Here is a 22,637-nt window from a genome sequence, read left to right as displayed (position 1 = left end):
AAGCTCCGCCCACATTTTTTATTGGCTTGTGTCATTTTCCACTGTAAATAGTGGCTGTTTATTAGTCAAAAGGCTTAGTAGTAGTTCCTTAGTACCACCTTGTCTCATTTTGCAAACCTCCCATGGCGACACCACGTTATGTGTGTTGTTGCTCAGTAGGCTTTAATTACAGCCTCTGACAACTATTTTCTCATATAGCTTTGTTCTGCCTGCTATTGCAGGCAGAACACACTCTTACCTAACGCTTTTTTTTTATTTTTATAGCACGCATTTGCAACGCAATAAGTCTCACATTTGCGAGAGTTTAAGCTATTGGCATTGAAAATGACAATGCCTTTTATTTATCTGTTTTAAAAACAACACATAAATAAAAGGCACTGTCATTTACAATGCCAATAACTCAAACCCTCATAAATGCTAGACCTGTTGCAACTGGACCAGATTTACCATCATCTGTAGCTGAGAGGAGAGCGAGTTTAATAATTGGGATGCAAGACAGGGAAAGATCCCTCACCACAATAAGACCAGAGAGAACAGTGTTAAGAAATCTGTTGGTGGTCAAGCACAGACAGCAGCTTGTGTACATGGAAAGGTTGTTTTGTTTTTGTATATCAGCCTGCGGTTAACGCATAGGTTTCTGACAATGCCGCTGTCTTTGAAAAGTAGCCAATGGAGGAACCATTGAATGGGGGAACATATGCTTACATCTGTGGACTTCATGGATATGCTGGCTAGCTGCGTTTATCAAACCTTGCCACAGGCTCTGCACCCCACGCTGACCATGAGGTGTAGATATTGACTCTGGTATTGATTATCATTCCTTCTACTATGGATGTAGATAAAAATGAAGCAAACAGCACAAATATAATGAGCCAGATTTATTAGGATCTGATCCTCACTACATTGCCCTGAAGAAGTTCGCTTGAATGAAACGTGTTGGCTGTATGAGTTTAGTCTTGGATGGAAGTCAAGGCTGTATGAAGCTCGGTTTTGAAATTAAAATAAAGATAATTTATCCACAATATTGAAAAGTTTCATCCTAAGTTTTCACAGTACTGAATTACATCAACTATACATTTCTAAAGGAGTGCTCCCTGGTTCATCTTTTAGATGTCTGTTTCTGCCTCAGCAGTAGTATCAGTAGTTGCGGATATTGTTCGGGGTGCATCTATGTAAATAATTGGGAATGGATTGGGATGTGCTGTATGGGGTTTTGCCCCGCTGCGCTGTAATGCTTTGTTTGTATCATTAAGGAGGTGTTGTAAATCTAGCTCAGGCACAGTAAGAGCTTAGCTTTCCACCACAGTTGAAGGGTGATGAGAGGTTTGCCATCTATAGTTGGTGTAGGAAGCCAAATCCTGCCTCCGAAGGTTACTTGATGCAGCTCTTTTATGACAAGATGAGTGGGAATGATTACCAATGGCTTTAGTCCTGTACTCAAAATGGAAGCATTGGCTTTGGTGTTCTTGTAGTGGACATTGTATATTAATTTCCCAGCGGCAGGAATTTGATCTTGGAAGAGGAGAGGTAGGTCCAGTCATAAGGTACCTTAGACTAGATGACAGAGCTAATCGGCAAGGTGGTGAATGGTTTGCTAGTTCTCGAATCTCAAAAGTAATTGGGTGCTCAGAACAAGTTCAGTATTTTGAGCTTATTACATTAAAAAGATTGACGCAAACAGGATACGACAAACTACTGGGAAAGTGTTACCATTAAACCAAGGAAGTACAGATCCTTGCAGATGGGGGAAGAGGTCTTTGAATAGTGTTCACCTAAAATGATCTGTTAAGAGTCTCTCGGTTAAGATGGATTGAACCAATACTTGCCATGCTCGGTCAGGAACCATGCTTTGCTGTGCAAGGGGTGGTGGTACTGGTGTTCAAAGAACAGGGTTTACAGCTGACTATCGACACCAGCAATATAGTGGTTCAAGAATATCAAGGACAGGATAAAGAGTGTCAAAATAGTGAAAGGTAAAGGCAAATATGGTAAAATTTAGATTTACTATTCCTAACTCCACATTTACATAGATAGAAGTTTTATGTATCTCATAGGTTCATACATGTGGAGTTCGGTATAGAAAATCTTGCTTTACCTGTAACATTTTTTCAATATTTTGTCCCACCGATATTGTGGGTTCGATATTCAGGGCGGACACCAAAGAACAGAAGTGGCTCCCACAAGCTAAGGTTAGGAAAGACTCTATGTCCTCGGGGATACCATTTTCCAGTCTTGAGCTTTCCAGAAACAACCTATTGCTTTCAGGAGGGGTCGTATTTCTGGTTCTATCAATGCACCCAATTCGACTGAAATACCTGAAAACAATGATTTGAAAAAAGAAGCTCACACCTGGGACAGGGTATTCCTGATAAGTAGAGAGTCATCTGGGGACCTTATGACAGGTAGGTGTGCTTTTCTTTTGAGAGGGCTGTGCTATCAAACACTTGAGCCCAGAAGAATGGTTTACAGCCATGGTTAAACCAGCTTGCCAAGACTTCGTTTAGACTTTCTGCCAAGGACACTGGCACCCGCTACTGGCCTCGCCTCACTTATTCAAGACTTAGAAGGAAGTTAAAACAAACATTGAAAATGCAATAGGTCTCGCCTTGTATTAAGTTAAAGCTATTTGCTTTGCTAATGGTATTGTGTAGCAAAGCAAATGGATTTAACTTAATGAAAGGCGAGACCTATTGCATTTTTAATGCTTGTTAATTCTGTGAACCCCTTTCTCTCGGTTGTATTCATTGGGTGTGGTATTCGGATTATCCCTATAAGCTTTTTGGAGAAATGTGTGCTGCAAAATCATCTTGAATCAGCAAATGAACAAGACAGTTTAAAGGGCTACTCGTGCGTACAAAAAAACAAACTTTACACCTCTGAAATAACCACATTTGCACACGAAGAACTACCCGAGATGTTTCACCCAGCTGCTACTAACAACCAATCAGGTAGTTTAAAACATATTCCTTATGTCGCAGGAAGGGCCATCACTTTGGATTGGTGGGTGAACCTTTTGTTTGGATTGGCTAGAGGAGCTTCTCTATTATCTATTGGCTCTGGATCACCAGAGAGCGCGCGTTATTTGGCTATTAAGTTGACGAGCTCGAGTGACGTAGCTACAGAAGCGCTGACTCAATGTATGTATACTTAGACTTGCCAATAAAGCACTATTGTGTTGCATCGTCTGTTTCAGCCTTTCGGTGTTAAGGTACGGAATACTCTTGGTGACCAGAGTAAAGGGAGTGCTGCTGGTGAGTAGACTCTTTGAAGAGGACCCAGTCTCTAACATACGACTTTGTTAGTGCGATCCACTGACTTTAGCCACTCGGCCTTATCTGGCGTCACCATCGTCATCTTCTGCGACCCGCCTCCTGCTGCCGAGCACCGCGGATCCTTCTCGTCTGGGCCTAGGCCCTCCCCCGTACTTTCCTGGTATTTAGGTGTTGGAGAGCTCAGGTGAACTTACTGCAGCTCTCTCTTGGACTGGTCTTCTGGTGCCAACTTCGGACCCCAAACCAGGCTCGAACCTCTGCCAGGAGTGTTGTCGGTACGAGTTTCCACTGCCAGTTGGACAGTTGTTCTAGCGGGGCGAGTTTTGTTTTTCACAAAGCCACAGATCCGCATGAGTGATGATCGCCGCCCCCCCCCCCCCCCACCAGCTACTTACGTTCATTAGGTAACAACTTCCACACATTTAGTGTATAAAAATGAGCCCCAACCTTTCTCATTAACCATCTTTTTAACTTTTGAAGGTCCCTTTACATCTTCTTTCAGTTTTTCACTGTTGTCCGATGTGTCCACTGCTTCTGCTTTAATCTCGTGCCTTCAGTCTAATGTTTGAAAAATAAGTCTCGACCAGCGCGCGCCGCTTCTAGAACCGGCCCAAATGAAGTCTGGTTTGGGTCACTTATCCCATTCGCCCCTCCACTGGACTACCCAAATGCCCATTACCATCCAGCTGTTGGATATAGGGCGTTGCAGTTGTTGACTCAAGATCTACAAAGATGATACTGGTGCTCAGGTGCTTATCCAGGCACATCTAGCACCTTGACCTACTCGTGTAACATTGGTGAAAAAATAAATTAAATACTTCCGTTTTAAATAATTTCATGTTGTAAATTGTTCTGCTTCCTCTTAAAGAAAACATTGGACGCAAGCGCGTTCTTCTCAATACACCTATTGCTCACTAGGGGAACAAAACATGAACTAAGTTTTGCAGATTGAGTTATCGCAGGAAGACTTTCCCTTAGCAGAATCCCCGTCACTGATCAACATAGCCAGTAATGGCTCGTGTTAACACCAGAAGAGGACCTGCTGAAGTCAGAAGCTCCAGATTCATAGCCTGGCAAGAGAGACAACTCATTTTAGTTTACCACAATGGTTATCACATCAGGGTTGAAAAACATGTTTGCTCTCGTTGGAAAAAGTGAATGATTCCATGTCATAAAATAATTAAGGCCCGTCTTCCCACGTAGCCACCTAATATAAAAGGGTAGTGAAGCTAGGCTACCATTAAAATGTTATAAGCTATTGATAACTCTTTATGGTATTATAGCTACAGCCTTGATAAGTGAAGAGCTGTGGTAAGGTCCCTTATTTGCACTTCCTATGCATAGCAACTGTGCTTGAAAGTATTGTGATGTCTTTTGGGTGTTGTACGGATCATGAAAACGAACAAGTATCAATAACCGACTGATCAGCAACAGTTCAGAGCTCTGCTGCATGCACATATAGTTTAGCCAGGGTAAAGCTATATATGAGACGGATGAAATTAACCACTAATATTTTGGTTTAAACAGTAAATATACTTCTATTGTTTCTCAACAGCTGTAAACTATCAGTCTGCTTACACTACTGCCTTCTCTTGGTCAACCCACACCCAAAACACAAAGGTGCCATTAGGTCATCCAAAGCTTAATATTGTGGGTAGCATCAAGTGCACAGTATTCTAGGATTAGGAGTACTACTTTTATACTACTTTTGACTTTTATATCCTGTCAACAAATGTCTATTCTCCATTTCTGCTGGTCACAGTTCACTTGTCCAATATGCTGGAGACCTTAGGGGGTGAAGGACGATGTTGTCATTTTTTTGTGTTTGCCTTTTAAGATGGGAAGTAAGTGGCCAGTGCCAGTTTAGTTTCCTGCAGATGCAGGTTCCCTCTTGGGGATCTTGGTTTTTGCCAAAAAGGTAGTCCTACAGGTTGACCATGTGCAACAGAGATTTGTGTAGCCTCAGAGGCTAAAGTCTCATGCAAGACATCTGTCTCTTGTCTGTTCCAGTGGTGTTAACTTGAGTGCCAAGGGACTGTCAGTTTGTTCCTTATGTGAACAGTCAGATGAAATTGTGCATGCATTAGCTTCTTTTCAACTTGTTTTTCAAACTGCTCCTCGGTTTGGTTTTTTGATTAAATAGATAGTCATAAAGTCACTGCCAATCAGTGACCAAAGTTAGACGGTCCTAGAATTATGCATAGTGGAAGAAGGTTGAGATAGACTGTTGTGATACTGATTAGACCCCAACACATGTTATCAAAATCACATTTCATAAGGCGCAAATAGATCCATGGAGACGTTTTTGTAAGTTCTGAAATTCTGTTTTCTTTACAAAAAACAGGTCGTCCAAAAGTAGCCAACGTGTTTCACCCCATCTTGGGACTTCTTAACGGTTTGTTCTTGTATATTGATTTCCTTATTTATGATGCACTTTATCTTCTCTATGGTTCAGGTCACAAGATTTTGATCTTAGTAAAATAAATGTTGATTACCAATCCATGGTTGCAGTCTGATTCATCAAAAATGGATTCAGGCCCATATCGGACTTCGTGTGCAGTTCTCACGTTCAGGATTATGAAAGTGAGGACTGCACGTGAAGACTGACTATGTCCACAAACTAACCAAGTACTAGGTGCGGCGAATGATATGGGCCTGAATCCATTTTTGATTAATCAGACTGCAACCATGGATTGGTAATCAACATTTATTTTACTTAGATCAAAATCTTGTGACCTGAACCATAGAGAAGATAAAGTGCATTAAATCAGGAAATCAAAATACAAGAACAAGCCCTGAAGAAGTCCTAAGACGGTACAAAATGCACGGGCTATTTTTGGAGGACCTATTTTTTTATAAAGAATTTCAGAACTTACAAAAAAGTCTCCATGGATCTAATTGTGCCGTATCAAATGTGATTTTGAAAACGTGTTGGGGTCTAATTAGTATCACAACAGTCTATCTCAATTTTCATGCATTGTTGAACTTGTTTGAGAATAGTGGGTGCTGATCGCTTTCTCGTGTATGTGTGGAGTCTTTCCACTAATGGGGCATTAGGAGGCTTTTTCCCCTGGTCTTTGCACCAATCAGATACCATCCTTATAGTGTAACACGTGTGGTATTCTGTGTCTGAGGTCTCCTTTGTAAATCGCTCAGTGGAAAAAGGTTTAGAGTCTGGAAAAAAGGACTGTACTGTTATTCAAATGTCAACATTTAAAGGGGAATTTTGTCTAACCGTTTCAATGTTACATTTGTCTGGTCCCTTTAGAAATACCAAATCCAAGGCCTATTGTGAAAGGCAGAGTATGCGTAGACTGCTTAAATCTTCCTTAACCTGCTAATAAAATGTTATTTCTAGCCGGTGACACAGAAGCCATATGGACTCTTGCCTGATAGACTACGGATCCACGTAACAGGAAATCAGAGTTTTGGCTTAAGACCAGTCACACTACTTTCAATTTCACCCTTGGCCTCAACCTACAGGTATGTCAATGTTTACTATGCTTTGCCTTGCTGTGTAAAACCTGAAAAAATCGACAAACCAGTTGTCTAGACCTCTTTTGAAGCATTCTCAAATACTCACAATTCTGCTTCACTGTTCCTTCTTTTTGGAAGGGGATGCTGCGACTGGATACTTTGTTTTGTGTTCTAAGCTATTTTTGTTATGTAGACTACCAATTGAGAATACAGGTAGACACAGACTGTTCTATGCATTTTAATATCCTGTCTTTCAAGCTTGTTCGTTCTCTAAAGTTGTCGAATTCGTATATCGTTTATTTGAATTTGGATAAGATTCAAATATGTTTTGGAAGATTTGTCTGTTTTTTTTCTTTCTTTCTTTTTGATCGTATCGCACCATGAGGGGAATGAAGCAATAGTTAACAGCCACAAATGCATATGCTATTTGCTAGCTTTTAGACAGGAAATATATATAGTAGCCTAAATTATTAAGACTTATCTAGCAACGTGTCTGTTCTGCGTCCCATCACAGTACTGCTTTGTTTACAACTTTTCCTGTGTTGTGTTTTCTGGTGGCAGATATAGAACTATAAAGACTCTAAAATGTGAAAGACCTGGTTCACTTTGAAAAGTGTAGCAAGGTTGACTAGGATTTAGCGAATCAAATCAATGGGCAACAGTATGAAATACAACAAACCTCATGGCGGATTATGTCATGCTGTTTTGCACTCCAGCCTATTTTCTGAACATCAACAAGATGGGCGAACATCAGTGATTCGGAGTTGCTCATTCCTTCAGTGGTGGGAAGAGGCAGACTAAAAGTTTTTTTTTTTTTGTATTCGAAATACCTGCCCTCATGACACTTTTTTGGCCATCTGTAACCTGCTACAGATATTGGCTTTCTTCGAAGGTTGGCATTCTTCTCCCATCCTCCTACCCATTCTTCAGTTGTCCTCCTTCCTCAGTTGCCCCCTTCCTCTATGTAGAAATGCTAATTTGTTAAATAATATTATAACAAAATACATCCATTTCAATTCTGATGTGGAATACACTCAAAATAATTTTTTCCACTTTATTATAGTGGACTGCTCTTGCAATTTTTAGACCATATTCAAGCAACGTTATTTGTCTTGTGTTTGAGAAAATATCTGTTTATTGCTGCGACTGCAAATATGAATTATGGGCGTCACCATTAGGTTTCACTCTGTGGAGGGAGTATTAGAACATGCACGTCAATAAAACTGTCCTGCCCACGTTTGTTTTAACTGCTTATGGAGGCATTCAAAAACTAGTTTGTAATGAGTAATCACACACTCCTTTTTTGGGCCTTCCGTGAAAAGTAGTTGAGGCGACAAAAAACTTATATATGCATGCATGCTTAGAGTGCAAACTTCAATGTGTTTAATTCAGGTCTCCTTTTTAAGTCCAACAATAGCAATACTGAAGTCTTACGTAGCAGACAGGTGCACTCACATATATCTGAAATTTTTCAGCCCATTAGAGTGGGTTTGATAATGAGAGTTTGGGGATGGAGGGAAGAGGAATACCAAGTTTCTTTTTTCTGTATGGGCGACATTTTACCAGGTGTATCTTCCATCTTGGATAGAGTGAGTTTGAGTGCTTTTGACAGACTTTGCGTCGTCCTGATAATAGACCGCATAGCAATTTTTGGTCTGGGTCAAATTTCAGTAATTTAGTTGAAAAGTGCTATGGGTGCAAACATACGTGCATTCATTTTTAAAAATAGTTAAAACAAGTTTTTAGTGTTGCAACTAATTGAATGACTTATTTCTCCCTGCGACCACAATTACTCAAATGTACTTGAACCAGTCTATTTAAAAGGTGCACACATTTAAGAACAACTGTGTAAATACTTCCCTATAGTTTATAAATGGATGATCCTTGCAGTTAGCGTAGAATTATTTCTCCTTTTGAAACTCTAGTTTTGTATTTCAATTACATGTATATAGAGCATCATACTCCTGACTAGGTGCATTTGGGATAGGTAGCATGCTACCCTGTGGACTTGCTAACAATGAAAAAGTGTATGTAGACTGTGTGGTTGGTGTAAGATATGCACCAGGATCAGGGTTATGCTCTTACCATGTTTTTATGTCACTGCTCCTAGGCGTGAATCTTGTACAAAATGGTGTGAGAGATAAAATATGTAAGCATTAAGAACTTCAGTGTGGATGATGGGAATTGTGTGAGTGTATTGTTGAAAATGTTCTGGTATCTTGCCATTATTGTAGAGCCTTCTCTGGCCTTGTTACTCAAGTGTATATATGAACCTATACATGGATATAGGGTAAAGTTGGAGGCAAGGCCATACATGTGTATAACTACCTTCTTTGTTGATGCCAGTTATGCTTAGTTTGTGGCAACAGAGTATAAGAATGGGCATTATATGAGCCACATTGGCTCTATCGACGGGTGAATAACAATTACTGTGTGCCAGTCTGGCTGTCTGTGTGGTACAGATCGACCCGTAGTAATGGCCATTACAGTTCTAGTCATGGTATTCTTTACCAGGGTTAGTCATGGAATGGCATATTATCATTAGAAGAGAATATGGGGCAATATTGAGTGGAACCGCCATAGGTCTCTTGGCTGGCAGGCACTGAAGGCGAGTCAGGTAATATACTCAGTACCTCACAATCCCATTCTTGTCAGTCGTGCTGCTCGCACAAAACAAAGGTAGTACCGTGGTTTTTAAAAAAAAATACGGTGAGGCTTGATAGGTTTACAGTAGGAGTAGTAGGAATAGTGCAGCTGATGGTGCTGTTGGCAGAGACACTGGCAGATAAGTGCTTCAATTAGAAGATGATTTCGATCAGTCCACCCAAGTGTATGATAGCTTTTGTACTAATCAATCTACCCCCGCACGGTTGCTAAAAATATAAATAAAAGAAAATCGCAGCACCTCCGTCACAATATCACACAATTCAAGCGGGCAAAACTGCTTATTTTACCTGAATGCTTATTGCAAGCCTTGTGGCGGCCACTGACTACTGCTTGCAGAGGCTGAGTGACGTTTCACTCCCCCAGCCAATCACTGGCTAGAGCCCAGTCATGGGCTGCTAGCCAATCAGATGCCGCCAAAGGCTCTCTGCAAGCTTCGGATTGGCTGTGAGCCCCAGAGTGCCCACAGCCTGTCGTTTTAACGTGATTAAAACGTGATTAATGTCTACATGTCCGTCGGACATAAATAGACAATAAATCTTCTTGCCCGTCAATATAAACAACATGGTTCGACGTCGGGCGATATGATTCCCCCACCCTTGTCAACAGATTTTTTGCACAAGCAAATGTACTCAGGCATATTTGCTCATGCTAAAATGCAGGTCCCAAAATGTTTCTAGGAGTACCATTTCCTGACCTACTTCTGCAAATTTTCGTGAATTCATGAAAGCTGTAAATCTGCACTATTGGAAGGCATATACCATGTGTCCACTTTTGTGACTTTCTTTAAGAATTGGGACCTCTATTTAGGTCTGGCGTTAACCTAGATGTTTTGTTTTTATTAACATTCTATGTATCTCTATCTACAGGCAGACTTCTCTGTGAGTGACTGCAGTCTGCTCTTTCACAAGGAAAATATCGGCACGCAAAGTAGTTTTTTTTCCCCCAGTACCAGGAACTACTGTGTGTTTTTGTGACCAAAAATATTTTTGCTTTTGCCAGTGTTTGTTATAATGATGGGCCAAGCAGCACACACAACACATTTGAATAAAAAACATGTCAATATAAGACCGGCAATGATGAGACCAAAAGGCTGACCACCAATTTCATGCCCATTGGCAATGCTTGTTTATTTTCATGTTTCCTATACTTTTGTTGGAACTGGTTACACTTTTCCATTATGAGTATTTTTGGGGAATACTAGCATGCATTATCACATTTTACTAAATGATGCTTCAAATAAATGGTACCTAAAATTTCACAGAGTTTAGGAAAACGTTTTTTCCCCAGTTGCATTTTTTATGAACATTTTATTTTGAAAGCAAAGAATCATTAATCTTTCTTTCAGGTTTTTGCATATATTTGCATCTAATCAGAGAGCATCCTGGGAGCATTATATGTATCCTCATATTGTTAAACTTTGCAAACGTGTGTACACATTTCTATACTGAAACACTGTCAGTAGTGCAGTCTGAACTTAAAATATTTCCTTAAAGCACTCACCCTAATAATAAGGGTTTGTATTAATAGACCTTAAATACAAGTTTGAACAGTATTAACATATGGGCACAACTATTCCCTTAACTGCAGACAATGCCTTTCCCAGATCCATAATATGATGATTTAAACGGGCAGCCAAATAATTTGTGCTGCAGGAGGGTAGGCCTACTTGTCCCAAGGACAAAATAAACATGAAAACTTGTTGTCCTTAACCCCAAGCAATATGTCCTGGACTATAGGAATCCCACATCGCTGAAAATCAACTGAAATTGAGGTGTAACTAAAACTGATTAACAATGTAGTATAAGTATAGCCATTCAGTTTATTGCTATGGCCCTGCTCACTCAGATGTGCACCTATTACATATTTCAGTTCAAGTGGGATTTAAGCAACTTAAAAAGTTCAGTGAAAGAGGTACAATAATTAGATTTTACACTACTTAATCTGTTTACAGAGTCTGGGCGATTCTGAATATGTTGAGTCCAAGTGGGCGTTGCATAGAGTTAGTAGCTCAATCATGACTGCACACAGCTGAACATTACAGAATAGATTGATATTGTTGTCAAATGGTTAGGGAGCAGATTTGCCGAAAAGTGTTTTTTTTTTTTCCTTTCTATCTGGCCTGTCCTCTTGCTGGCGGTAAGATAATTCTAAGGCAATAAGAAAGGACTGAGCAGACATCTTGAGATCTGAGGACTTAGATGTTAGGTATATGACCTTCATTGTACATCCAGAACAGATTAGGGCAGCCCATATTTTTTCCGTCCTATAACGGAGGATGCTTAAGTTTAGTCTCTGTGGCATTGTCTTGGCAAGCGTGGGGTTGTCAACCTTCTTGCATTTTGGGTGGTGTTCTGCGGGTTTAAGCTTTGCTGGAAGAGATTTTTAGTGACTAGCGAATCTTGTGAAAAAGAAAGCCCCACTGATGTTTTTAGGTCTCGCCTGACCCAGCGCATTCGCTGGTCTGGCGATACATTTTTTGAGGGCTCCAAAAAGTGCTACCAGTTCAGCCTAGAGCTACAGTGCATGTGCGCGGGCGCGCGCTTTACCGCGATTACTTTCACGGCCACGCGGCCGCTTTGATGTTTGATCGTGATTGCGATCACTTTCGCGGCCGCACCGCCGCTTTGATGTTCTCAGTGAGGCTTCAATAAATTGCAGCAGTTAAAAAAAGCATTGGCATAGCCAATAGGTCTCGCTTTTTGGACCTTATAAGTGGCTAAAAACTTTAAGGTCCCAAAGGCGAGACCTATTGGCTATGCCAATGCTTGTTTTTCTTGTAGGCAGGGCTTGTCGGCTGTAGCGCTAGCCAGGAGCAGAATGATCGCTTTTTTTTTTAGCATCTTTTCGGTCCTACTTGGAAGAAACCACTTAGGGTTCAACAGTCGATACACAGGATCTTGAAAATTTAATTTCTAGCCATAGGCCACCATTGAAGTGCTTCTAGGGCCCGTGAGATGCCATAGTGTTTATGGGTTATTTTTTGCAGTCTCAGTAATGATGATAAGACACACTGTTAAAGTCCTTTTTAGGTCTCGCCTGGCGAACGCAGCGCTGTTGCTAGCGAGATCTATTGTTGCTGACTTGCCTCGGAAGTGGGACAAGAGATTGGCACGCGCAGGATTTTGGCGGATTGGAGACTTTGTACGCGCTTACAGCCAAACAGCGTGCACATCTCCTGTCCCCCTTCCGTCCTCGCAAGCCAGCATGCAGTTTCACTTTCACTTTTTTTTTTTTTTACCTCGCCCCATCATTGGAGCGGCCCGCAACGGCGGGTCCGCTCAAGAAACAAACATTGACACTGGACCTTCATCGGCACAACCACTGGACAAATGGAGAATCCCCCCCCACTCACCCGTTCTGCGGGGGGGAATCCTCCTGAACGGCGGCTGGCTGCGGCGCGCTTCCGGAGCACTCCAGCTCCTCTATACTTCTGCCAGCACGACGTGGGGCTCTCTCCTTAGGCATGGGAGCCCCGCACTGCTATCTGCCGCTCTTCACCTGGGCCCCCTCCTGGGACCCGGGACTTCAGCCTCCACACTTCCTATCTGGCGCCGGGGATCCCTCTTCACCACGGGAGCCCCGGAAGGGGACAGGTGCTGCCTGCACCGGCCACACGCGCCGCCACTGGGCATGCAAAAGTTGCAGGTACCGCGCATGCGCGGGCAGCCCTCGCCCTCCCAGGTCTCCTCCCCGGCCTGTATGTGGAGCTACTTTCTGTTTTGTTTGTTCTAAAAGGATCTGAGATCAGTAGAAAGGAGGTATTTAAGGCAACACAATTATTTTTGTTGTACACCTAAGAAAAACAGAATCGTTCTGCATTTATCTAAACGGTGTATGTGTGTATGTATGTATGTATGTGTGTTCTTATATAGCGCTCGACTTACCCTTGGGCATCTCGGCGCTTGCATTGGGAACCCGCCCTGGTTTTTCCCTGTGAGATAACCCGTACTGGGCATCCCCAAGGTTAAATTTTTCCAATTTTGTCATCTGGCTTATATTTAACCGATTCTATCATATGTTTGCACCAAATTACTAACTACTTTCTGAGGTGTTCAATTTTGCATTAGATTTCGCTTTTATTATTCATGTCTGTCTCTTATAAGAGCGCAAGACACCCAAGTATTTTAAGTGGTTTCCAGGAAGGGTGAGTGTGTGACTATGTGTTGTACGGAATACAATACCCTTTGCTGTACACTTTATGGATATTGAAAGTCATCTCAGAGTTCCATTGCTTTATGAAGGAACTTCGCCTTCAGCTTTTTCCCTTTATATAGTTACGGAACTCCTTGGTGACTTGCATTCATTCTCCTTATAATTTATGACGGCGGGTACTTTCGCCCACAATTCATGGCCCTTTTATTGTGCAAACTATCGCAAGACAGCTTCTAATGTTTTGAAGTGTGAGCATTTTAGACCTTGCTTGTGGAAGTTGGTAGTGAAGTCATTTCTTAAGGAGTAAAAAAAACAGGTTTTTTTTCAGGAAGTATTTTTAAGCAGATAAAAAAAAAAAAAAGTATATATTTCAAATTATAAAACACAGATGTTTATTTTGGGTAGCTGAATATTCATGGACATGAAAATACATATTTTTCACCTTAAAGCCCATTTTCAGGTCTGAAGTATGATTTTTGATATCACTAAACTCCGTGGGCAGAGGTCTGTCTGTTACATTTGCCTTTTTTCTTAGGAGAAGTTTATATAGCGGGCTTGTAAAGGATATTAAAAACTCCTCTGCCCTCGAGACTTCTCGCTGCCTGGAATAAATGATATCCCTGCGTTTGAATAGCGTGCAGGGTTTTAGCAGTGGTAGAACTGTCTGGCAGTGCTGAAGTGCTGGAAAGTGCCATACATCAAAAGGTGAATAAACATTGCACCGTCCAGTGAACCAAGAAGAGAGTGGAACTGGCCACCATTTAATGAAACTGGAAGATACCTTATTTAATAGTCAGCTCAGTCACATTAAAATGTAGATTCCTTTGCATATATGCTGGTTTGTTTCACATTTAAACTTTGTCTCCCTTGCTCTCTAATTCAGCCCATTTGCATTCCTCTTTGTGTCTGATGCAAATAGGCGAGTAATGGGCAGACATCTAGCAGTGTTTGTTTGACGTTGGATGCTACATGGTGCTGTGGGCAATAAGCTCGTCTCATTTTGTTCACATCACATTTGGGATCACATTAAAGTTTCCAATTCAGAAGAGTTCATAGGTGCCTCTCATTTGTTGTTGCTGTGATTGTCTTGAAATATATCATCCATGCACACCAAAAACCTCATTTAAATTGTGAATTAGATACTAAATTAATATACCTCGTTAATGACCTTCATAAAAAGAGTGGGAGAGGCAGCAGCCACTCCATCAGAGAGCCCAGACATAAAACATTGCTGTGCGGGTTTATTATTGAATGACTCCAGTCGCCGGCACCATTTTGTTTTTTCATTGAATTAAATTATAGTTCCCAGAAACATCAATAGTTTCAAATATTAACATTGCTATTGTTTTATTTGTTTGAGCACTTTGCAAATAAAAAAAAAATGCATCTCTCTCGTTGACGATGGCTATTTACCTACTTTTGTGAGTAAACGTATTAGCATGCAGTGAAATAGTTGTTTATTTGTATGGTCTCTTTCATGCTCTTTCTCCATCACTGCCCTTAAAGAGGGGGTAATTCCCAGCATCCTGTCGGTGTGACCAGGGTGATAGTAGGTTTTTACTGGAGAGCACAGTAACCACCTGGCCCTTTCATAGTCCCTATCTTGTCCCCAACTTTCCCATCTCCTGCTCCATCTTTGCATCTCTCCATCTCCACAGCCTCTCCCTTCTTGTACTTTAATATGATCGTGTGGTGGCATATCACACTACGTGAGTATGACTGTTCACGGCTAATTTGCAGAAATCTAACCGCAGTTAAGATTTTTGGAATCATTATACTCGCCAACCTGGAAGCAAGGTGAAACAACAAATGTGACTGGACAGGACACGGCCAAGAAAAACAAACCATACTGCATACTTAACGACCCTTACGGACAATCTGTCCCAGTCACTATAGTTGACATAATTATATCTGATCATGTAGTAATAAAGTAACAAGCATTTGCAATGCAATAGGTCTCGCATTATAAAAGTGTGAGCAGTTGGCATTGCTAATAATAATGCAACACTAGCTATTGGCATTGTAAATGATGCCATTTATTTATGTGTTTGTTTTATAAAATAGATAAAAAAGGCATTGTCATGAATAATGGCAATAGCTGAAACTTTTGCAAATGCGAGACCTATTGCATTGCAAATGCTTGTTTACAGTCCAGACGTGATGTAACGAAAGAAGTGCTCCCATGGAGATTCTGGGGAAGTCCCAGACCTGGGAACATTGGCTTTAAAAGGATGGTGTAGATGGTGTTTCTTATGATTTGATTAACTTATCAGTAGGAACAGTGCATTGGCTTGAATCTCCATCACTCGCTAGTTTCTCTTAGTAGCTTCGTGCTTTCACACAGTTATTCTTGTCAAATAAGTCAAGGTATGCTAGGGCACGCTGCTTGAGGGAGGGAGAAGTTTACCTTGTAGTGTGTTCCAAGCCTGCCATCTTTTTTTGTTAGGCCTGCTTCCAAGACTGCTATTGGTCGTAGGTTAAAAATGCAGTATGTAGTTGTAGCCCAGTTTGTTGCGTCTGGTATCTTCCCATCATGTGCCCATGCCCCCCTCTCTTTTTGTGCCTTGTTCCTGGGAGCAAAATTCAGGGGGATTATGCTCTTATTACGGTATCTCCATCCAAGGTAGATTATTACACCCCACAATAAGGGGCTGCAACAAACCAGGAATTAACCACAAGATTTCACCTGCCAACCATAACTCCCAGCTTTATCACTGCCTGATATTTGTCGAAGCCGGTGTGCCACTCGTGCTATGATCATTGTATTCCCCAGGTATCATCATTGTAGTCCCCAGTTACAACCACACCCCCAAACACTGGCCAATCTGACTGCTCCAGCACTCAGCATTTTGGTAGAAGTTGCTCTACTGCACACTAAACTGCAGCCATCGCATGCAAACACAACATCATCTCCTACGCCGACGAAACCAACTGATCCTCTCCCTCACCAACGACCCCGCCACCGCCACAGCCAGCTTCCTGGAAGGAATGAAAGACATCGCAGATTGGATGAAGCTCAGCCGTCAAACTGAACTCAGACAATACGGAAGTCCTCATCCTCGGTCCATCCCCCTCCGCCTGGGACGACTCCTGGTGGCCCCCCGCCCTGGGAACCGCCCACGGACCACGCACGCAACCTGGGATTCATCCTTGACTCCTCCCTCACAATGACCAAACAAGTCAACGCCGTTACATCCTCCTGCTTCAACACCCTCCGCATGCTCCGTAAGATCTTCCGATGGATACCCACCGGAACCAGGAAGACGGTTACCCAGGCCCTCGTCACCAGCTGTCTGGACTACGGGAACGCCCTCTACGCCGGGACCACCGCCAAACTTCAGAAAAAACTCCAGCGAATACAGAACGCATCTGCCCGACTCATCCTGGACATCCCCCGACACAGCCACATCTCGGCCCACCTGAGAGACTTGCACTGGCTCCTCGTCAGCAAGAGGATCACCTTCTGACTCCTCACCCACGCACACAAGGCTTTCCACGACATGGGCCCCGAATACCTCAAAACCCGCCTCACGTTCTACACACCTACCCGCCAGCCTCGCCCTCGCCACGGTCCCACGGATTCGCAGAACCACCACCGGAGGAAGATCCTTCTCCTACCTGGCGGCCAAGACGTGGAACTCCCTCCCAACCCACCTACGTATGACCCAGGACCATCTCTCCTTCAGGAGGCACCTCAAGACCTGGCTTTTCGAGCAGTAGCGGCACCCCTCCCCCCCCCCCCCCCCGCGCCTTGAGACCCTCGCGGGTGAGTAGCGCGCTTTATAAATGTGATTGATTGACTAAAACGCACATGGATACTTGGTGATGTTTTGAGACTTGGACCTAAGGAGGGAGAACCGAGCCAGCAGTGTGAGCCTGGTACACCACCACTGTTCATTGATGAAGTAGGAAGGAGTTCTGCCGAAGAAACCCACCACCAATACTGTAACGCAGCTTTGTCCTACAGGAGGCAAAGATTAAACATTACTTTCAGGAGATATTGCTCAAGAAACCTACGCCTTTGTGCTCTGTGCTTTTAATGTCTTCAGTATTCAGTGTTCGTTCTTAATACACTTAACTCTAGATCTGTATCTGCAGAAGAGCTATTAAGTCATTAAGTATGAGAACCAGACTTTTGACCTTGTTAAACATGCAGTAGTCATAGTCAGTTTTATTGTATGGTTATTTAAAACCTTTACAAACAAACAAAGCAGGTGAATGTATTCGAGATCCCAAGTTAAAAAAACATATAATAAGATCAAACAAAGCTGAATACAGTCAGAGGATTCTGCTAAGCTGTTATTACAAAAAAAAAAAAAGTAGATACAAATGCAATCCGTGCACATAAATGGAGCAACGCTTTGGACATAAATTTAGGAACAATGTGCAAAATGCTCTTATGGGGCGACAGATCTGCAGTCAATACTTAGAAGAAACAGGTCACAGACTTATCCCGCTTTCAGATTTACCCAATACAGGCCAAGCAGTGCATTTTAGAAAGTGCCAGTGCAAAAAGTGATATTAAGCAATGACCTATTGTAAAATCACTAGGCTACACCCAGTCCTTAAGAGTAGAGCTGCAGATTTGGTGGTTTAAGACTGTGTGCTAAAAACGCAGTGGTGGGGGCAAAACCAGATCATGAGCAGCATATAAAAACACTAAAGTACATTGTGCAAAATGTGCTGATTACGTAGCGATACCCAGCCCGTTTGCACCGAGCTGTGCTGACCATGATATGATTGATCTTAAAGCTGTAGCTTTAAGATCAATTTTGTTGGGAAGTTCAGCCCAACCCCATATTGGGCCCATGATGGTGAATAGCACAGGGTAACAAGCTGACGTGAACAAAAAACTACAATGTTTAAGAGCATGTTGCCACAGCACTGGTGGAAACATGCAGTAATACAAACTTGTTTTTGTAAAGCACATGCCACACTTCTGCATTTATTGATCACTGTAACACTAAATCAGTGTTACCATTATATGTATTTGGGGTTTATTTATTTATTTTGAGAGTTTTATACAGCGCGATTTATACAGCGTGAACAAGACCCTTGCGGGTATCGGAGCGCTTTACAAGGAAGAGTCTTAGTTACCTAGTACATGTAAATAGCATGAAAATAGCATGAGGTTCAATGCAGGTCAATGACAGTATAGACATAATCACGTAGGTACATAGATATATGGTACATAACAAAACGGTCCCAGAACAATACGCATCATGTAGTTGAATTTTCTGGGATATCTGGGTGGGCAGTAGGCATTCTAAAGTGCCATATCGAAGATCCTTTGAATCGTATATTACCAGTAATCCAGGCTCCGGTGCATTTAGCCATGAGACGAGATTTCACTTCTTTTTTTAAAGATGCAGTAGAGGGAATAAGTCTAGTTTCTGGGGGTAGAGCTTTCCAGATTCTGGGTGCCATTCCTGAAAAGGTTCGTTTGTAGGTTTTCTTCTTGTTGAATCTTTGCGGTTTCAGTAGCAGGTTTTTGGCACTTCTTGAAGATCTGACACCACATGAGGGCGTCAGTTTCTGTGCCAGATATCTGGGTGCATTGTGATGGATGGCTTTATGTGTCATACATGCTATTTTCAAATGAATTCTGGCTTCAAAAGGTAGCCAATTGAAGGATTTTAGGTCCGGGGATATGTGGGAGTTTCTTTTTGAGCGAGTGATAAGTCTAGCTGCGGCGTTGATTGATGCTCTTAGAGGGGCTGTTGTGGCTTTTGGTAGGCCGCAGAGAGAGAGACTCCCGTAATCCACTCTTGGGATGACTAGGGCTTGTACTGCCAGTTTGAAGTCCTTTTCCGGCAGTAAAGGTTTCAACTTTCTCAACGTATTTATCTGAGAATTTGCTCCTTTTTGTTGCGGTGCTGATGTGATTTTGCATATTGAGCTTTCTGTCCAGTGTTATTCCCAGTGATTTCGCTGAGTCCACGATGATAGGTTGGCAGTTTAGTGCAGTGAGGTGTTTGATCCAGTCTTGCATTATGGGTACTTGGGCGGGCGGGGCGATTAGGAGGAATTCGGTTTTGAGGGCATTCAATTTTAGTTGGTTTTCTGCCAGCCAGGTCTGGGTTTTTCTAGGAGTTGTGTTGAGCGATTTGATGTCTTCTAGGGTGTGGATCTTAAGGTATAGTTGTGTGTCATCGGCGTACATGTGATATTGCACGTTAGACGAGTGAAGAATTTCGGTGAGAGGTTCCATGAAGAGGTTGAACAGTGTTGGAGATAGTGAAGACCCTTGTGGGACTCCGTAGGTGACTGGGACAGGTTTGGACAGGGTTTGTTGACCTTGAATCGTTGTGATCTGTTTTGGAGGAACGAGGAGAACCAGTTTAGAACTGATCCCGATAATCCCATTCTGAGTTTCAGAAGGTCTATCAGGTTATCGTGTTTGACGGCATCAAAGGCCGAGGAAAGGTCTAACAAGATGAGTAAGCAGGATCCATTTTGATCTAGGATGTGTAGTGCATCGTCAATTATATGGGTCATGGCTGATTCTGTGCTGTGACCTGTACGGAAACCTGATTGGTACTTGTTGAGTAGGTTAAAGTGTTCAATATGTCTCATCAGCTGGAGATGTGCACCTTTTTCTAAGAGCTTGGCTAAGGTAGTAATGTTGGATATAGGGCGGTAGTTGTTTAAGTCCGCAGGGTCAGTCATCGGTTTCTTTAGAATGGGTGATACCTGCCCGGCTTTGAGGGAGTCTGGGATGCAACCTTGTAGTAACAAGTTATTTATGATCTTGGTCCAGAGAGGTAACAGTAGCGGGGTGAAATCTTTTACGGCGTTTCCTGGGAGAGGGTCAGTGAAGTGATTGGCCAGGTTCAGGGCAGTAAGCATTTTGCGAATAGATTCTTCGTTGTAAGTATTGAAGGACGACCAAGACGCATTGTTTTTTAGGTCAAACTTTGATGAGCTTCGCTGTGGCGCAATTGTAGGGGATAGTGAAGTGTGCGTATGTGTGGCAGAGTGCGTGATAAGATCATTGAGAAGGTCTTTCTAAATGCTGTCGGTCTTCAGGGTGAAGAAGTTAGCAAATTCTTCACAGTTGGGTCTTTGGCCTAAATTATCTTGGGGGATGTGCGTTGCATCCTTAGATTGAGTTTTGATTAACTCAAAGTTTTTTGGGGTGATTTTTATTTTTATTTTGCCTGGTCTGATTGGTGGCTGAAGAAGTCTGCTTTGGTGTGCTTGATCTTTCTGTAGTATGCGTTTCTCTTCTTTCTTAGAATCTTGAGGTGATTGGCGGAAGGATCAGATCTCCATGTGCGTTCAGATGTTCTTAGGGATCGTCTGTCCTCGTTGAGTCTTCCATTGTACCAAGGCTTAGAATCTTTTGTGGAGACTCTCTTTAGTTGAAGCGGGGCTACCTCATTTAGTAACAGGTTCATGGAATTAAAGTAGTGGTTGGTGAGCTCGAACTTCGGTTATCCCTTCAGGGGTAGAAGTGGGTTATAGCTGGAGGTTGTGATTGTGTTAGGGTCAATGTTTTTCAGATTCCTCTTCCATATTTTAGGTCTTGTGTGTTGAACCGAGTTGAGTTTCACAGTTTCGTTGATGAAGAAGGTGATAATATGATGATCGGACCAATCGCAAGGATGGATCGAGTCTAACTGGATGGAGTCAATTTTAGATTTTACTAAATCAAGGATTGATCCTTTACAGTGTGTGGAGCTGTTGCAGATTTGGGTGAGGTCGAGGTCAGAGAAAGTTTTTGAGACTATTGACCACCGCATCATTGGGGTAATTCCAGTGGAGATTGAGGTCTCCGAGAAATATTTGAATATTTTGACGTCTGGTATTGGAGGAGACGATATCCATGAAATGTTTGGTAAAGGTCAGGTTATCACCAGGTGGTTGGTAGAGTTTGTGTAGAGAGCATACTGGTTTGCCATTGCTAGTAATGTCGAGGCATAGGTATTCACAAGAAGGGAATACCGGGGGATATGGATCTGTTTACTGAAATATTATTACGGTGTATGCAGGCGATCCCACCCCTTGTCTTATCGATTCTATCCAGTCTGATGATGTCATAGTTTGGGGGTACTAGTATGTCAATGATGGGTGTTGAGGACTCCTTTAGCCATGTTTTGGTTAAAATTAGCAAGTCCTGTTCTTGTATGAGAAAGAGGTCAGCTATGTCTGCTGTGTGTCTTGAGGCCGATCTACAGTTTAGGAGTATACACTTAAGACTGGGTGTGATGTGGGATGTATTTGGTTCCTGAATGCGGGGAACTTGTATAAGGTTGTGTTCGATGATGCCTCTCGGGTTGGGCTTAGTAGGCCTGTGAGTGTTAGGGGGGAATAGTTGGTATTGGGCGGGTGCGCTAGAGACATAATGTTGTGATTCATGTCTGAGGGTTCATAGGATTGGAGTAGAGAGAGCAAGTCTTTCTCCGAAAGCGGTTAGTACTGTGGATTGGGCGTGTTGATTTATTGTGAGACGGTACTGATTTCCACCTGAGGGATGGGAATTTTGTAGTGACTATTGAGTGGGTTGTGTGTGGGCTTGATTTAGTCTGTCGTGTATCTCTGGTGTGCCAAGGTTGGTTCAGAAGACCCTCCGATATAACTTGTAAATCTTCTTTGATTTGCCGTAACGAGAGTATGATCTCAACAAGTGCAGGTGTGATCGAGATTGGAGGATGTATTGTGATTGTGGGAGGGGTGCTTAGGTCAGGTGGGTGGTAAGAGGGAGGCACGTCATCTAGGTTGTTGTGGTGCGTCCTATCTGATTCCCTCTCTAGATTGGGGATGGGTGAGATGGAGCGGGGAGTGGGCGTGTGTGGCGTAGAGGTGTGCGATGGGGGTGTGGTCTTGGTAGTGTTTGGTTTGCACCGGGTAGTGTTGGCAATGGGGGGAGATATGTTCGTTCCAGGAGAGAATGCTGTATTTGTTAAGGGAGTGTATGCTGGTGCAGTGGAGAGGAGGGAGTGTCTTATGGGGGAATCTAGTGGGGTGGGGGGGTAGCTTAGTTGTAACTAGTGGTCGTGGTACCAATGTGGTTGTGAGTGTGTCTGTAGTGAGTGTAAGTACTGGTGCAGTAGGAAGGGGGGATTG

At 42.6% G+C, this 22,637-nt stretch overlaps 1 protein-coding gene across 16 annotated transcripts in view; it reads left to right on the top strand.

Annotated features, from left to right (window-relative positions):
* The first annotated feature begins 3,005 nt into the window (after positions 1-3,005).
* The window catches only part of BRMS1 (BRMS1 transcriptional repressor and anoikis regulator), a 292,161-nt gene continuing 272,529 nt past the window's right edge, over positions 3,006-22,637 (top strand). For 4 of the 16 annotated variants that reach the window (XM_085625430.1, XM_085625422.1, XM_085625426.1 and 1 more), the window contains exons 1-2: positions 3,006-3,137; positions 6,631-6,755. The gene's annotated coding sequence lies outside the window, so the exon portion shown is untranslated. Of the gene's footprint in view, positions 3,677-6,630; positions 6,756-22,637 lie in introns of all 16 variants that reach the window. The other 12 variants (XM_085625424.1, XM_085625416.1, XM_085625427.1 and 9 more) reach the window with 9 other exon arrangements.

Source organism: Triturus cristatus, chromosome 9 (assembly GCF_964204655.1).
Source record: "Triturus cristatus chromosome 9, aTriCri1.1, whole genome shotgun sequence".
Taxonomy (NCBI): Eukaryota; Metazoa; Chordata; class Amphibia; order Caudata; family Salamandridae; genus Triturus; species Triturus cristatus.
The sequence above is the reverse complement of the archived record's forward strand: the minus strand, read 5'-3'. Positions and strand labels throughout refer to the sequence as shown.